This window comes from Chiloscyllium punctatum, chromosome 48 (genome assembly GCF_047496795.1).
Source record: "Chiloscyllium punctatum isolate Juve2018m chromosome 48, sChiPun1.3, whole genome shotgun sequence".
In the NCBI taxonomy this organism is placed as follows: Eukaryota; Metazoa; Chordata; class Chondrichthyes; order Orectolobiformes; family Hemiscylliidae; genus Chiloscyllium; species Chiloscyllium punctatum.
The window spans coordinates 43784285-43803293 of record NC_092786.1 but is presented as its reverse complement, the minus strand read 5'-3'; the positions used below and the strand labels follow the sequence as shown (position 1 = coordinate 43803293).

Here is a 19009-nt window from a genome sequence, read left to right as displayed (position 1 = left end):
TAATACAGGTGTTACCGTTCAGAGGTGCTACGTATCCTCTGAGGTGGCCACAAGACCCTCACAGCACTACGTGAATAAAAAGAAGCTACTTCTCCTCAGTCTGCTAATAGTTTTTGCTCATCCAATCATTATCACATTGTTATTTACAGGGTCAACAAGAGATCTGACCAAAATAATTAGGCTCACCGTATGGTACTGAAGAGGTCCTACACTTCAGAAATGCTGCTTTCCAGAGGAAACATTGAACTGAGACCTTATTTGTTCCTTGTAAAAATCAATTTTAGGGAAAAAAGTGCAGGAGAGTTAGATATCGCTACTGACTTAACTAATATTTCCACCTCAATTTGCAGCACGACACAAACAACAACTTGTCATCACCACTGTCTGAGGGGGCTTTTTGCACATAAATTGGCTGGCGAACATTACAATAGTGACTGAAAGCCAAAAAGCACATAATTACTTGTTAAGCACTTCGAGATGTTGTGAATTGAATCATGTATAAAAACAGGGAGGAGAAAGTAAGGACGGCAGATGATGGAGTTGAGAGTATGGTGCTGGAAAAGCACAGGTCAGGCAGCATGTGAGGAACAGGAGAATGGATGTTTTGGCCATAAGCCCTTCATCAGGGATGAGGCTTGTGGGCCAGGGGGCTGAGAGAAAGGTAGCTGAGAATGCGATAGGTCGGAGATGGGGGTGGAGCAGATAGATGAGAAAGGTGATGGATAGGTCAGGAGGGCAGTGCCAAGTTGGAGATTTAGGACTGGGATAATGTGGGGGGGTCCTTCCTCCAGACGTTGGGTGGTAACAGTTTGGCAGTGGAGGAGGCCCAGGACCTGCATGTCCTTGATGATGTGGGAAGGGGAGTTGAAGTTTTCAGTCACGGGGCGGTGGGGTTGGTTGGTGAGGGTGTCCCAGAGATGTTCTCTGAAATGATCCGCAAATAGGCATCCCCAATGTAGAAGAGACCACATTGGGTGCAATGGATACAGTAGATGACATTGGTAGAGGTACAGGTAAAATTTGTCAGATGTGTAAGGAGCCTATGAGGCCTTGGAAAGAGGTGACGGGAGTGGCATGGGCACAGAGTTTGCACTTCCTGCGATGGCAGGGAAAGGTGCCAGGAGTTGGGTGTGGGCTGATGGGGGTGGACTTGATGAGGGAATCAGGAAGGGAAAGGAACGGTCTCTCCAGAACACCAATAGGAATGGGGAGGGAAATCTCTCTGTGGTGGTGGGGTCTGTTTGTAGGTAGTGGAAGTGGTGGAGGATGATGCAATGTATGCAGAGATTGGGAGGATGGAAGGTGAGGACCAGGGAGGGCTCTGTCCTTGTTGCATTGGGAGGGGTGGGGTTCAAAGGTGGTGGTGCGGGAGGTGGAGGAGATGCGCTAGGAGGCATTGTCAACTACATGGGAAGGGAAATTGCGATCTTGGAAGGAGGCAACCCTCTGGGATTTTGTAAGGTGGAATTGGTCACCCTGGGAACAGATGCGGAGAGGCAGAGGAATTGGGAATAAGGGATGGCATTTTTATAGGAGGTAGGGTGGGAGGTGTCATCTAGGTAGCTGTAGTAGATGTCCGTGGTTAGTCGGTTGCCAGAGATGGATATGGAGATATCCAGGAAGGGAGGAAGGTGTCTGAGATGGTGAATGAGGTTGAGGTGGAAGGTGCCAGTAAAGTTGATGAACTCTTCAGCCTCCTGGGGTAGCATGAGGAAGCATTGATATAGTCAATGATATAGCAGAGGAACAGTTGGTGTGTGGTGCCGGTGTAACTGCAGAAGATGGACTGTTCCACATACCCAAAGAGGCAGGCATAGCTGGGTCCCATGTGGGTGCCCATGGCTAGCCCTTTGGTTTGGAGGAAGTAGGAGGATTAGAAGAAATTGCTGAGGGTGAGGACCAGTTCAGTCAGGTGGATGAGGGTGTCTGTGGAAGGGTACTGTTTGGGACGATGTGACAGGAAGAAACAGAGGGCTTGGATGCCTTCATCGTGACGGATCGATGTGTACAGGGATTAAATGTCCTTTGTGAAGAGGTGGTGTTGTGGGCCCAGGAAACAAAAATCTTGGAGATGGTGAGGGGCACAGGTGGAACATAGGTGGGGAGGCCCTGGACTAAGGGGGGCAGAACAGAGTGAAGATAGGCAGAGAGGAGTTCAGTGGGACAGGTGCAAGCTGAGGCAATGGGTCGACCGGGGAAGTCAGGTTTGTGAATCATTGGCGAGGGGTAGAATTGGGTGGTGCAGGGTTCACAGTCAGTGGGGTTGGGAGGCTGTGGATGGGAGATATCCAGAAGTGATGAGGTTGTGGAGAGTCAAGGAAATGATGGTTTGGTGGTGGAAGGTGAGATCGTGGCTGAGGGGCAGTAGGAGGATGTGTCTGCAAGTTGGCGCCTGGCTTCAGCTGTGTAGAGGTCAGTGCGCCAACCCCACCTTGCCTGCGGATTTGATGGTGAGGTTGGGGTTGGAGCGGAGAGAGTGGACGGCTGCGCGTTGTGAGAGCAGGAGGTTGGAGTGAGTGAGTGAGTGAGGAGAGTAGACAGGTTGAGGCAGTCAATGTTAAGGCGGCAGTTAGACATGAAGGGTGGGTAACAGGCCAACAACAGGTGTCCAGGTGGATGGGGTGTATTGGAGGCAGGAGAAAGGGTCCTCGGTGGGTGGGCGGGAGTCTTGGTTGAAAAAGTGGGCCCGGAGGCGGAGACGGCAGAAGAAAAAAAATTCAAGGTCGTGACATGTGTCAAACTCATTAATCTGGGTCCGTAGAGGGATGAAGGTAAGGCCTTTGCTGAGGACTAAATGCTCATTGAGGGGGAGGTCTAGGAGAATGGTAAACACACGGCAGGGATGGGAGCTAGGACCTGGGGTGGGGGCGGAAACAGTCACTTGAGTGAGTATGATAATAGGGTCAGGAGTGATGTCACCAACAGAAGTGCCACTCATTGCTCCGTGGCTGAACACTTCAACTCCCCTTCCCACTCAGTCAAAGACATGCAGGTCCTGGGACTCCACTGCCAAACCGTTACCACCACACGCCTGGAGGAAGAATACCTCATATTCCACCTTGGGACCCTACAACCACACAGGATAAATATGGATTTCAACAGTTTCCTTATTTCTCCTGCCCCCACATTATCCCAGTCCCAAACCTCCAATTCAGCACCGCCCTCCTGACCTTTCGCATCTATACTCTCCACACCCCTCTCTAACCTATCACCTTCTCCCTCACCTTCATCTACCTAACACATTCTGAGCTACCTGCCCCCCGGCCCACAAACCTCATTCCTGATGAAGGGCTTGTGCCGAAATGTCGATTCTCCTGTTCCTCGGATGCTGCCTGACCTGCTGTGCTTTTCCAGCACCACCATCTCGACATATAAAAACATACATCTTTCCTTCAGACACCAGCCCACAGAACTGGTCAAATCAGGATTACTTTAGACATTAAAAGGTGATTTCTGCATTTGTAGAATTAGATACCAATCATACAACTAAACAATCAAATTATTCCAGAAACCTATTATCCTTAAAATATTATTTCATAATGAAATTATTGCAAACAAGAATCTGTGAATAATTCAACCACAATAAAGCACAGGCACACATCTAAGATGATAATACTGTATATGAACATTAACTTTAGCAGTCATAAAACAATAAAGGGACAGCTAGAAAATGGGCAGCCTTCAAATGAGATAACAAGAATCCAGAGAAAGTGTATTCCTGTCAGGGTGAAAGGGAAGGCTGGTAGGTATAGGGAATGCTGGATGACTAAAGGAATTGAGGGTTTGGTTAAGAAAAAGAAGGAAGCATATTTCAGGTATAGACAGAATAGATCGAGTGAAATCCTTTGAAAAATATAAAGAAAGTATGAGTATACTTCAGAGGGAAATCAGGAGGGCAAAAAGGGGACATGAGATAGCTTTGGCAAATAGAATTAAGGAGAATCCAAAGGGTTTTTACAAATATATTAAAAGGACAAAAAGGTAACTAGGGAGAGAATAGGACCCCTCAAAGATCAGCAAGGCGGCCTTTGTGTGGAGCCACAGAAAATGGGGGAAGATACTAAATGAATATTTTGCATCAGTATTTACTGTGGAAAAGGATATGGAAGATATAGACCGTAGGGAAATAGATGGTGACATCTTGCAAAATGTCCAGATTACAGAGGAGGAAGCGCTGGATGTCTTGAAATGGTTAAAAGTGGATAAATCCCCAGGACCTGATCAGGTGTACCCGAGAACTCTGTGGGAAGCTAGAGAAGTGATTGCTGGGCCTCTTGCTGAGATATTTGTATCATCGATAGTCACAGGTGAGGTGCCAGAAGACTGGAGGTTAGCAAACGTGGTGCCACTGTTTAAGAAGGGCGGTAAAGACAAGCCAGGGAACTACAGACCAGTGAGCCTGACCTCGGTGGTGGGCAAGTTGTTGGAGGGAATCCTAAGGGACAGGATGTACATGTATTTGGAAAGGCAAGGACTGATTCGGGATAATCAACATGGTTTTGTGCGTGGGAAATCATGTCTCACAAACTGGATTGAGTTTTTTGAAGAAGTAACAAAGAGGATTAATGAGGGCAGAGCAGTAGATGTGAACTACATGGACTTCAGTAAGGCGTTTGACAAGGTTACCCACGGGAGACTGATTAGCAAGGTTAGATCTCATGGAATACAGGGAGAACTATCCATTTGGATACAGAACTGGCTCAAAGGTAAAAGACAGAGGGTGGTGGTGGAGGGTTGTTTTTCACACTGGAGGCCTGTGACCAGTGGAGTGCCACAAGGATCGGTGCTGGGCCCTCTACTTTTTATCATTTACATAAATGATTTGGATGCGAGCATAAAAGAGATACAGTTAGTAAGTTTGCAAATGACACCAAAATTGGAGGTATAGTGGACAGCGAAGAGGGTTACCTCAGATTACAAGAGGATCTGGACCAGATGGGCCAATAGGCCGAGAAGTCGCAGATGGAGTTTAATTCAGATAAATGCGAGGTGCTGCATTTTGGGAAAGCAAATCAGAGCAGGACTTATACACTTAATGGTAAGGTCCTAGGGAGTGTTGCTGAATAAAAAGAGACCTTGGAATGGAGGTTCATAGCTCCTTGAAAGTGGAGTCGCGGTAGATAGGATAGTGAAGAAAGCGTTTGGTATGCTTTCCTTTATTGGTCAGAGTATTGAGTACAGGAGTTGGGAGGTCATGTTGCGGCTGTATAGGACATTGGTTAGGCCACTGTTGGAATATTGCGTGCAATTCTGGTCTCCTTCCTATCGGAAAGATTTTGTGAAACTTGAAAGGGGTCAGAAAAGATTTACAAGGATGTTGCCAGGGTTGGAGGATCTGAGCTATAGGGAGAGGCTGAACAGGCTGGAGCTGTTTTCCCTGCAGTGTCAGAGGCTGAGGGGTGACCTTATAGAGGTTTACAAAATTATGAGGGGCATGGATAGGATAAATAGGCAAAGTCTTTTCCCTGGGGTCGGGGAGTCCAGAACTCGAGGACATAGGTTTAGGGTGAGAAGGGAAAGATATAAAAGAGACCCAAGGGGCAACTTTTTCCACACAGAGGGTGCTTTGTGTATGGAATGAGCTGCCATAGGATGTGGTGGAGGCTGGTACAATTACAACATTTAAGAGGCATTTGGATGGGTATATGAATAGGAAGGGTTTGGAGGATATGGGCCAGGCGCTGGCAGGTGGGACTAGATTGGGTTGGGATATCTGGTCGGCATGGACGGTTTGGACTGAAGGGTCTGTTTCCATGCTGTACATGTGAAAATGTCTATCTAAGCTGCATAAAAACAAATTACCAATTAGCAATTTTTGGGAACGTAATGCAACTAAGTTTGTATTACTTGAAAAACAAACTGATGCACGTCAGCAATAATCTAATATATTCTGCTGGGATACAATTCCATACATTTCAGGTTATTCCAATTGCCTGATAATCTGAAAAAATATGCCTTAATTCTTCACGGATCAGAGCTCTAGTTACTACAAATTCCCTCTCTCAAAATATATCTCTAAATTTTAACTGGCCCATTAAAAATGACCAAACACCCACTGTTAATTTTTTTCTTTTATTTAACCTATTTTTCTTATCAACCTGTTCAGAAATGTCCTTACATACCTCTGGAGCAGATGGGACCTGTACTTGGGCCACTATCATTGTACCACAGGAGGACCCACAATACTTGCGAAGGCCAGGAAACAAACCCAGGTAAACACCATTATACCACTATTGCAGAGCTAGTGCGCCAGAAGTGGGATTGCTCCAAATTTCAGTCAAACAGTTATGAATTGTCTCATTAAATGATTACAAAAGTAAACAGATAAAAGGTAATGTTTCACAGCTGTATTATGCCACGAGATTATTCAAGGTTGTTACAAATATGTTTTGCAAAGATCTCTGCGCCAATTGAAGAATGTTTCCATTTATCCGACAATTCACCATCATGAAACCAAGTCTATATGAACATATTTGCTGACTGCTTAAGAACAATGCTTTGAAAATTTAACAGTTTAATGCTTATGATAATATGATGGAAACAAGGCTGGGATAAACACTAATGTTTCAGTAACTTACAGACACTCCATAATACCCAAACTGTATGATTTACTGGGACTCCTTTATATCACCTCACCCTGACATTCTGATATGGTGATAATTGACTGGGTTGGATTTGTTCTAGTAGACGTCACTGCTGTAGGTGTACTGGAACAGCAGATAGTGGCACGGTAGGTCTGCAGCACAAATGCAGCACGAACAACCTGAAATGTATGGAATTGTATCCCAGCAGAATATATTAGATTATTGCTGACGTGCATCAGTTTGTTTTTCAAGTAATACAAACTTAGTTGCATTACGTTCCCAAAAATTACTAATTGGTAATTTGTCCAGTGTTAATGTGAGAATGGTGTCAGGACCCATAACCAATACCTTCAGCCATTTCTTGATAATCACCCGGAGTGAATCAAATTGGTTGAAGTCTGCCGTCTGTGATGCTGGGCTCCTCAGGAAGTGGCCAGGATCAGTGGTATTTGTGGCTGAAGATTGATTCAAATTCTCTTGAACAGACATGCTGGACTTCCTAATCATTGAGCACGGGTGAAATTTGTGCAGTTTCCTCCAGTTTGTTGTTAATTAATCACCACTACTCACAATTTCATCAACTGGGGTGCTACTGAGCCACTCTTCAGCACTGAAATCAGAGTCCATCTTGTGTCCCTACCACCCTCAGTGCTTCTAACTGATGTTTAACATGAAAGAGTGCTGATTTATCAAGCAAAGTAAGGCAGTAGGTGGTAATCAGCCAATTCTTTCCTTGCCCATGTTTGACCTGATGCCATGAGACTCTGTGGGGTCTGGATCAAGTAGCACTACAGATGCCAGTTAATACCAAACAACTTTAAGAAGTCTTACTGTGTACAGATAGTCAGTTCTTCTATAATGTATTGGCTGTGTTCTTGTGCAACCTCACATTATAGAAGAACAGCACTTGGGAAACAGCGCTTATGTTACAGCCAACACACATTTTTAAAAGTTTAAGCAATAGAAACAGGATCCCCAATTCGTCAATCATGTTACAGCGAATTCGCATGGAAGAAAAGCATGTTATAACAGAACAACCTGTACTCAGAGGGGCAATCTTTGGAACTCTGCTTCAACCACCTTTTGAGGAAGACCGTCTTTGACCTTTTTTTAGGCCAGATAAGCTGCTGATCAGCATAGGATGAAAGATTATTGGAAATAGGCACAAATGTGAAGTAATCAGATCAGCCATGATCTTATTCAGGAACAGACTCCAAGGGGCTGACTGGTCTAATCCTATTCCTCATTTGTATGTTGGCTTGCATATGCAAATTATCTAAAGCTCTGTTATTTCTACCCTATCCAATACAAAACTGACTTCATCATTCCTACCCTTGTTAAATCCACGCTGGCCCCTAGTTTCTCACTGTTCGAAATTAACAATTCTCATTCTCCTGTTTATCTCTCACCATGGCAAGGTTCTTGCTGCATACAATAGTGGCAGTGCTCCTCAGCCAGGAGGCCTGGATTCAAGTCCCACTTACTCCAGAGGTAATAACAACTCTCAATAGACTGATAAGAAAATATCCAACTCACTGTGGCTTAACTTTCTCTTTGTGTAGAACCTCTTCCTGCCTCAACACCCAGCCATGCTTCCCATTCCCCTGACTTCTGCATCACCCACTTCCTTTGACCCAACCATCCATTCCAGTCTGGATTTCATTATGAGAGCAATGACTCAAATGAACAGATTAGGAATATGCTATTTGTCCTCAAGTCTGCTGTGCTATTTAATGAAATTATGACTGATCTGACCGTAACCTCAAATCCTGCTTACATCTAATAGATTTTTGATAAGCATTGGGATGAAAAGTTATCTATGACTGCTTTAAAAACTTTGATTGCAGGGCTTCTTGAAAAGAGACATCTAAAATGGGTAGTTCCTTATTTTTAAATAGTGACCCTTAGTTCTAGATACACCTAGAAGGAGAGAGAACCTTCCTATATCTACCACGTTAAGACCCCTCATGATTTTGTATCACATTTCAATCAAGTTACCACTTAACATTCTAAACTCAAACAGCTCCAAGCCCTGCTTATCCAAACATTCCTACAACCTCCGATCATTTTGATATTTCTTTATTCTTCCTGCCAAAATGGACAATTTCACAATTGCCAACACTTTACTCCATTTACCAGATCTTCACCCACTCATTCAAGCTATTTCTTGCTGTATTCATATTCAGATTCACTTTATCATAAATAATCAAGTACTTGGTAATCCGTATCTTCACTGCTACTCAAGCTCAATGGTACAGAATCAGACACCACCTGATGAAGGAGCAGTGCTCCAAAAGCTAGTGCTTCCAAATAACCTGTAGGACTATAACCTGGTGTTGTGAGATTTTTAACTTCCTTAATAAGGATCAAGTTTCCATCAACAAAGATGGACAATTTAATACCACACTACTATCAGTAAATTCTGCCTCATTTAAAATACTCAAATTTAAGAAAGATGAACAAGCACACCATGCTCCGTTATCACCAACTTACGCATAATTATGTTATTCGTCACTGCTACAACTTTGCCACAAATTTTGTGATGAAATTTTAACAGAAAGAGTTAAGCAATTGCTATAAGCCCATCGAGGAAACAGTTATTTTAACCCCAACTTGGTGACTGGTAGATGTGGCAACAAAAGAAAACTGTTTCTTGGCCTTCAATGCAAGCAAGCCTGTCTATAGCTCAGATTGTACAGCAGCCGTTTATTTTCCTAACAAGTATTCTGTAATTCTTTGATATAGGCTAATGGGCCTATATCAAAAGATGGTATCAGCAAATCAAAAACAGACACTTAGAACACAAAAGCAACCAATTGGAGAAAAGATAACCATTGCACACGTCACAAAATATACATAAATGGGTTGTTTAAACAAAATATTGTTTCAATTCATCATAAAGATAAAATTAATTCAAAAGATCAAAAGTATTTTAAAATGTAGAATGAATATCCCAAATATTAGGGGAAAGTGACCTACAACATTGACCTTAAATTTCAGTCAGTCAGAGTACTTACTTTACTAAGTATTCTGTGGTTTTGTGGCTGTGCATTAAACTTGAAGCACCTTAAAAAAAACAAGTTGCAGTTACTACACTGTAATCAGCCCATACAATTAGCAACTTCCAATTTTACACAACACTGGAACCTTGACCTAGTTGAAGATACAAGGTACTCTCTGACAAAATTGTAAATCTGGCCACATGAATTATTAGGACAAGTGACTAAAAGGACAGGCAACTAAAGGCAGCAGAGAGAGGTTTAAAGAACATTTTTTAAGGTGGAGCAGTTTAGTACAGGTACTACTAGACTTAGAGCTTAATCAACTACAGGCACAATCACCAATAGTAAAACAATGAGCAAGGAGTCATCAATGGAAGAGTGTAGCAACGTTAGGCATTTATATGGCTCGAGGGAGAAAGTAGATCTTGGAGGTGGAAAAGTGCAAGTATTTTCCACACCTGGAGTCAATACAAGTCTGCTGAACAAAACACCTTAAAGTTTGGCAAGTAGAGTCTTGACTTGAATGGAGGGTGCAATTTGGGTGGCTAGCCTGGAGGGGATTAAATTAAAAACATTAACCATGTTACACACAAGTTACTGATTATACCCAACCAGCACCTGCTTGCAAAACTCAAGTGTTCAGCATTAGATGTAATTCCAAGATTGGACAACATTTGCAAGATAATCTCGAGCGTGCAAAGAGCTACAATGACAACCAATTTAAGAGTGTCAGTTGGGCTCTCCTCGTGTGTAATGGAAACTAATACTAATTCAGTGTGCCCTCTCTTTGCAGACAGAACAAATGTATACACACACCGCATCTATTTTAGCGCAACAAAATAGGTAACATCTATTTGCAGGTTCATGCCTCAGGACAACTTCTTAACCAATCGCAATCAACTTGCATGGTTTAAATTTAAATACAGTTTAGCAGTTAACTCCTTGAAATGCCTCTGCTAGAATCCACTGCCAATCATTCAGCACTCTTACCACGCATAATTTCTATAAAGCAATGTTCCACTTTACAGTGGGATTCTTGAGAATTGCTCCGAGTGCAAGATGAAAAGCTACAACAAAGCGTGTCTTTATTCAGTAATTCTCAAATTTTTCACTACCAAATGATATGTTCATTTGCAAATGGATTAAACATTGAATCAAGAATCCTCACATAATATCATGAGGATATATGTCAGCACCACAGCAATGTAATTTCGACAAAATACTCCATCAAAACAATGACAAATGTAATATAGCAGAGCAACTGAGGATTTTATACATCAATTGCAGATCCTAGACCAGAGGTTATTCACAAATGCATTGTTGGAATCCATTTCTGGAATGACATAACTGGCTTACCACAACCACAAAGCTGAAACAAAATCTATTTGAAAGAAATTATATATTTAAAAAACTGGGAGCAAGTTACTTTGGGTTCACTTCATTAAGTACAAATTTTCATAAACTAGGATTTATTGAACACGAGGGGCAAAAGTATTGTGATTAATCACTGACTTATTTAAAATTTATCAGGAATACTGTATGCATGTATGTGTTGATGCTAATTTATAAGAGACCAATAAAAGATTTAAAAAATGAGTCATGCAAGAGTCACACACTCAACTACCTACAGTTCTATTTATTCCTATTACAACCCATGGTTGAGAGTACAGGGCAACCTCGATTATCTGAGCAACATGGGCGGGGAGTATTTTGTTCAGATGATCGAAGTTCAGACAATCAGATGTTTAAATAAAAGTTTACCAAAGCATTAGGACCTTGAGATCTTGTTTGGATAATCTGAAATTTGAATAATTGGTGTTCGGATATCCGAGGTTGCACAGTAACTTGAATATTGAATAAAACAGCTCATATTTCTAAGTCTGATTTCTTGAACTGCACTAAGACACGTATTCAAAACAAGAGGAAATAAACAATCAAACCTTACCACTGTGGAAATGCAAACCCATTCCAGTCAGACAAAAAAATCAAAAGTAAAGAGATAAGGGTCATCTTAAAAATTATTTTCCACAAGATTCATTTTTTAAAAAATCTTGCAAGAGCAAACAACTAATATTTAAAACATTTTGAATGTGCAGCATATCCTTTGCAAAAAAAACTCTGGCAAAAGTAATTTTTGGACAACCAGGACCAAGGTTTAGACAAAAACTTGCAATAAACTTTAGCAATAAACAATAGGGCAGATTAATGTTAATGCAGAGATAAACAGAACCAAGACAGATTTATACATCATACATGTAAAGAACTGTATTCAACCCAACCATCATGAAGCAGATGCAGCAGAATAACAGCAGTTAAGATTACCAGACAGCTAGTTAATTCAACCGCCTTGAAAACACCATTACTGGTCATAAACACTTAGGCATTTCCTTCCTGTCCATTTCAAAATGTGCTTGTTACATTTTTGCAACTAATAGAAAGCAAAATAGATTTTAAAAAGGGTCAAAATTCTGACATTGGCCTTTCGCATCCTGATACAACCCCAGCCCAGACACACCCAAGGAATAGTTTCTGACCAGCAAAAGAACAATCACACTAAACAATAACCACGGAGTGAACCAAAATAATTAACACAAATACAGCATGCAGATATTGCGTGGGAGGGATGGGCCAGTTTTGAGAGACAGAGTTGACTTTCAAGTTAATGCACATTGTTGGGCCAAAGTTAATTCAAAAGAATAGTACGATGATTTGCTCAATTCCACATCCTCTGGAATTTAAAAATGTTCTGACTGTAAAGCAGAGTTAAATTTTGAGCAATTAAAACAGTTTCACCACTTTAAGTTTATTTATTTAGGGATGTTAGAGATTTTGTATACCCAAATAATCTAATTTGAAGAGATCTACCAAAAAGATCATGTAGTTGAACAAACATTTGTCTTCAATTTTACAGTCTTTCAGCTACTTTAGCATAGGCTAATATTATTCAGCAAATCAGTATTAAAAACTTTGTACAAGCAACTAATCATATTATAAATTAAATCAGTACTTGATACTAGAAGTGTTCAGAGTCATGTTATGACACTATAAATCATGACATCAAACATCACACCCCGGAAATGCAGTATATCCTTAAAACAAAATGCTTTATTATGGTAAGTGTTGGGGCATGTTTTACTAGTTAGACATCTAGTTGACAAGATGAAAATTTTAACCAGTCATAAGATTGCCATACCTTGTAAATGTCAAGAAAAATCTTGGCAAAATATGACTGGTAGAGGAATGACTTGAACAGAGGATGTAGAATTGAGCACTTTCCTCACAGCGCCAGGAATGCAGGTTCGATTCCAGCCTGAGGTGACTGCCAGTGTGTAATTTGCATATTTTTCTGTTTGTGAAGGTTTGCAGCTCAGGTTGAGGTTTAGGGTGTAGGTTTGCTCGCTGAGCTGTAGGTTTGATATCCAGACATTTCATTACCTGGCTAGGTAACATCATCAGTGACGACCTCCAAGTGAAGCGAAGCTGTTGTCTCCTGCTTTCTATTTATATGTTTGTCCTGGATGGGGTTCCTGGGGTTTGTGGTGATGTCATTTCCTGTTCGTTTTCAGAGGGGTTGATAGCTGGTATCTAGATCTGTGTGTTTGTTTATGGTGTTGTGGTTGGAATGTCAGGCCTCTAGGAATTCTCTGGCATCGTTCATGACTCCAGTCTACAACATGGATGTGACTTGGACCCCGAAAGAAGTGTAACACACATATATCCTGACAAATTCCCTTTAATATTGATCAAACTCGTGTCAAACTGTTCAAACCTGCTCATTGAATCAAATAAAGTCATAAATGTCTGTGCCAATCTCCACTCCATTGTCGGCTGAGTCTTTAGTCACGGAGATCAAGTATACGAGTCATTCCAAAATTGAAATTCTTGCCCATATAATCTGTAATCTGTCCCCTTCACTATTTTTATCCTATGCACAGCTTTTCTTTTACACCTCAAGGATTAATATCTTCAAAGATCTCCTCAATAGCTTTTAAAAAACCAAAGCTCTCTAAAATAGGAGTCACATCTTTCGCAAAACCATCCCCCAATTCTTGTCAACAGTTTGGCTTGAGAAGCTGCAACATGCAGAACTGTCATACAGTACATGCAGACGAAGCAACGAAAATCATCAGAATTGGGCACAGTTAAATACGTAACTTGAGAACGTTTCTGCAGAAAGGACTTATGTGAAATCTGCTGAATTCAGGCAGACTTTAACATATGTTTTCCCTTTCTTTATAGTTTCACCCTGCCACATCCTAAGATATTAGCAATTATCTCCATTTTTCCTAAGTAATATTTCCCCTTCTTGTAAACAGTAAAGGTCTTTTATTCCTGTGTACATCCCTTGATCAGTTCTCATTCAACCTCTGCTCATGAGAACACTCTCATTGAATAGCTCTGCTTCATCATCTCCCATCTTGTTTCCTAAATAACCCTGAAACCCTTAATTATGCTATTAGTTCTTCAAATTTAAATTTCCTAATTTTCTTTCTCTTTGTAAAATAATGATGGTCCTCCCCACACTCAGCTCCCGCTCCTTCCTTCCCTCGAGTTTAGAAATATAAATAGCAGTTCACTTATCAGCACAATCAAGACAAGAAAAATTACCTGGTGTTAAAAGCAAATTTAAAACAAAAAAAAACCTCAACCATAACCGGACATTCAAAAGCTACATAAATTGAAGGTTCTGAAATCTTAAAACTCCAATTTATCATTTTAAAATTGAAAGTAACATTCCACAGGACTAACTTAAGGCCATGCAACTTCTGACCTTCCACAAATGCATTACCTAACCATTTTGTTTTATTCCAAACAGAGCTGGGAACAGAAAATGAACAATCAATATGCGAAGATAAACAAACTCGTCTCTATGAGATTATACGGTAATCCCGTCAGTCAACCCACAATCTTCACCGACGCCTTTAGTAACCCGCTTTTCACATCTTCCGTTTGCCATAACGGCAGCGCCCACTTGCAGCATTAATTAACGAGGAACCACTGCTCTGTTTATGTTGTTGCTGCTGCTGCCACCGACTCGGAAGCAGGTCCCACCATCACCAAAGGTCACCCAGTGACTTGTCTTAAATGCATCAAATCACGCCCCACGGCCTCGCCTGGACAAATCAAGCTTGAAGCTGGTGATCAGGGGGGTTTTGGCTGATGGTTGAGGGGGGGTCACGGGCCAGGGTTCCTGAGGAGGGAGGAGGGGGAGGAGGGGGAGGATGGGGGGAGGAGGGGGAGGAGGATGGGGGGGGAGGAGGAGAGGAGGATTGGGGGGGGATGGGATGGGGGGGGATGGGAGATGGATGGGGGGATGGGGGGGGGGGGAGGATGGGGGGGGGGGGAGGATGGGGGGGGGGGATGGGGGGGGGGAGGATGGGGGGGGATGGGGGGGATGGGGGGGGAGGATGGGGGGGGGGAGGATGGGGGGGAGGATGGGGGGGGAGGATGGGGGGGAGGGGGAGGATGGGGGGGAGGGGGAGGATGGGGGGAGGGGGAGGGAAGGGGGGGAGGGGGGAGGGAGGATGGGGGGGGGAGGATGGGGGGGAGGATGGGGGGGGAGGAGGATGGGGGGGGGATGGGATGGGGGGGGATGGGATGGGGGGGGGATGGGATGGGGGGGGATGGGGTGGGGGGATGGGAGATGGATGGGGGGATGGGGGGGGGATGGGAGATGGATGGGGGGGATGGGGGGGGATGGGAGATGGATGGGGGGGGGGATGGGAGATGGATGGGGGGGATGGGGGGGGGGGGAGGATGGGGGGGGGGGAGGATGGGGGGGGGGGGGAGGATGGGGGGAGGATGGGGGGAGGAGGATGGGGAGGGAGGATGGGGGGGGAGGATGGGGGGGGAGGATGGGGGGGGAGGATGGGGAGGATGGGGGGGGGGGAGGGGGAGGGGGGAGGGGGGAGGGGGAGGGGGGAGGGAGGATGGGGGGGGGGGGGGGGTGAGCCTCATACAGAGAATCGGCCGGGGGCTGGGTCCGCCCACACTGACAGCGGGCGAGACAGAGGGAGGGTCTTTCCTCAACCCAACACCGGCCGAGCCCGATCCCTCAACCCCGGTCCCTGAGATCGGGGGGCAGCGGCTCCTCATCAAACACGACACCCCCGGAGGAGAAAGGGGGGGGGGGGGTGAAGCTATCCCATCTCCACTCGGACCCTCGCTCCTCCCCAGCGGCGACGTCAGTTTATTTTACACCAGGTTCCCGGGGGGGGGGTCTTTATCTGTACCGAGGGCGGGATAGATAAACTTACCGCTCCTCCGCCGCCACCGGATAAAAGATGGTCCTCCCCACACTCAGCTCCCGCTCCTTCCTTCGCTCGCTCCGGGAGCCTCGCTCTGGCCCTGGACTCGAGGGGGCGCGGCCAACACCGCCCGCTCGAGCTCCCACTCCAACCGCCGCCCCGCGCGCTAACGCATCATCCGATTGACACCCCCTTGTCACCAATGACACCGCCGCTTCCCCCCCCCCGTTCCGCCCGCCCCTAGGGCCCAAAAGGGGCCAATCGGCGGCGACCGGAGCCGGAGCTCGGGTGGCGCCCAGTACGCAGTCGCACTGCGGCTGTTTGTCGCGGCCAACGGTTTGGGTTTGCCTGAGCAGGGCGGGGTAAGCACTCACGGGCGCCCTCTGTAGGCTGCGTGAAGTTGTGATTGGGAATCTGGTGATGATTTGCAGATGCCAGTGTTGGTTGGACTGGGGTGTGTACAATGTTTAAAAATCCCACAACACTAGGTTATAGTCCAACACATTGGATTGGAAGCACTAACTTTCTGAGCGCTGCTCCTTCATCTGGTGGTTGTGGTGGAACTATGGTGAATTTTGACTGTGCATTTTGCAGATAGTACACACTGCTACTAGAGTGTCAGTGGTTGAGGGAGTGAATGATTGTGTGTGTGGTGCCAATAAAGTGGGAGGGCTTTGTCCTGGAGGTTATCAATGTTCTCAAGTGTGATCGGAGCTGCATCCGTACAGGCAGATAGAGAGTATTCCAGAACGCTTCTGAATTGTCAATTGTAGATGGTGGATGAGCCTTGGAGAGTCAGGAGGTGAGTTACTGACTGTTTTCCCAGTCCTGATCTGCTCTTGTAGCCTCAGTATTTATATAACTAATCCAGTTCAGGTTCTGGTTAATGGTAATATCAGGATGTTGATAGTGTGGGATTCCTCAATGGAAATGAAAATGTGTTGCTGGAAAAGCGCAGCAGGTCAGGCAGTATCCAAGGAGCAGGAGAGTCAACATTTCGGGCATGAGCCTTTCTTCAGGAATGAGGAAAATGTGCCAAGCAGGCTAAGATAAAAGGTAGGGAGGAGGGACTTGAGGGAGGGGCGTTGGAAATGCAATAGGTGGAAGGAGGTTAAGGTGAGGGTGATAGGCCGGAGTGGGAGTGGGGGCGGCAAGGTCAGGAAGAAGATTGCAGATTAGGAAGGTGGTGTTGAGTTCAAGGGTTGGGACTGAGACAAGGTGGGGGGGAGAGGAAATGAGGAAACTGGAGAAATCTGAGTTCATCCCTTGTGGTTGGAGGGTTCCTAGGCGGAAGATGAGGCATTCTTCCTCCAGCCATCATGTTGCTATGGTCTGGCGATGGAGGAGTCCAAGGACCTGCATGTTCTTGGTGGAGTGGGAGGGGGAGTTGAAGTGTTGAGCCATGGGGTGGTTGGGTTCATTGGTCCGGGTGTCCCAGAGGTGTTCTCTGAAATGTTCTGCAATTAGGCGGCCACATCGGATGCAGCGGATGCAGTAAATAATGTGTGTGGAGGTGCAGGTGAATTTGTGGCGGATATGGAAGGATCCCTTGGGGCCTTGGAGGGAAGTAAGGGGGGAGGTGTGGGCGCAAGTTTTGCATTTCTTGTGGTTGCAGGGGAAGGTGCCGGGAGTGGAGGTTGGGTTGGTGGGGGGGTGTGGACCTGACGGGAGTCACGGAGGGACTGATTTTTGCTGATGATTGCACAATAATGATTATGATAGGGACAAGGTCATCAATGAAGCAGCTAAAGATAGTTAGGCCAGAGATGATTTACCTCCAACAGCCACAATCATCCTCCTTCATGCAGGTATGAATCCAACAAGTAGACAGTTTTCCCTCAAACTCCATAGATTCTACTTTTCCTCGTGATCCTTGATGCTACAATCAGTTAAGTGTGGATTTGGTGTCAAGACCATTCACTCTTACCTCACATCTGGAATTAAATTCTTTTGACCATATTTAAACCAAGGCTGGAAAAAGGGCAGGATCTAGGTTCCCTGGTGGAACCCAAACTGAACAATGATTGGTTTCTCTCTAGTCCTTTTGCCAACCTGAAATCAGTGTCATCTGTGAGTACTCACTCCCTCTGCCACTGAAAATTATTTCTCCTTGTTCAATCTATAAAGCCCGTTGTCATTCTAAATACCTCTGAAATCTTTTATTAATTTTCTAAATAATAGCAATCCCTGCTTCTTTGGTGTCTCCAAATTGTTAAAGTCCCTTATTCCTGCAACAATACCAATAAATCCCACCTGCGATCTACCTAAGGCCTTGATACATTTGCCAGAATTGGAACAGTCACTTATAAAGATTCAGTATATATTCCTCACTGTTCTTGGCCACTAATAACAAAGCCATGGAACCAAAATGCTTCCATCAGAACCCACTCAACATCTTATCATCTTGAAAGATAAATCCAGGTGTTTGTTGTTTCTGCAATTCCTTCACAGTGTGAAATTCAGTTTATACTCCTTGTCCACATTCTTCTGACTAAACTGTTTGCCTTTCTATTACACTGCATTAAAGAATGCATATTATGCTCTTCCATTCAATAAGATAATGACAGATTTGTTTATTCCACTTTCACATGTACTTCCAATAATCTTTCAACTCATTGATAATCAAGAATCTATATGCCTCTGTTTTGAGAGTGTTGAAAGACTTTACCTCCACTGCCTTTTGAGGAAGAAAGGTCCTAAGAATCAGAACCCTTTGTGAGAAACAAAAATTCTCCTCATCTTTGTCTGAAAATGGCAACCCCTGAATTTTAAACCAAGACCTCTAATTCTAAAGTCTGCTACAACTGGAAACACATTTTCAACATCCATATTGTCAAAATCCCTTGGATTGTTATATCTTTCATTCAAGTTATCTCTTACTCTTAAACTCCAGCAGGTAGAAGCGTAGCCTGTCCAACCTTTGCACATAATTCAACATGTTCATTCCAGGTATTAGTCTAGTTAACCTTCCCTGAACTTCTTCTGACACATTTACACCCTTCCTTAAAATAGGATATCTATGCTGTACTTCAAGATGTTGTCCAATCAATGCTCTGTATAACTGAAGCATAATCCCCTGATTTTTCTGTTCAATTTCTCGCTCCAGAAACAATAATGTTCTGTCAGTCATCTGAATTACTTGCTGTGCCTTCATACAAACCTCTTGTATTCATGC

General features: G+C 44.1%; 1 protein-coding gene across 5 annotated transcripts in view; it reads right to left on the bottom strand.

Annotated features, from left to right (window-relative positions):
- The window catches only part of tmod2 (tropomodulin 2), an 84839-nt gene extending 68851 nt beyond the window's left edge, over positions 1–15988 (bottom strand). For 3 of the 5 annotated variants that reach the window (XM_072565085.1, XM_072565084.1, XM_072565086.1), the window contains exon 1: positions 15844–15984. The gene's annotated coding sequence lies outside the window, so the exon portion shown is untranslated. Of the gene's footprint in view, positions 1–9601; positions 9651–15843 lie in introns of all 5 variants that reach the window. The other 2 variants (XM_072565083.1, XM_072565082.1) reach the window with 2 other exon arrangements.
- Between the last annotated feature and the right edge of the window lie 3021 nt (positions 15989–19009).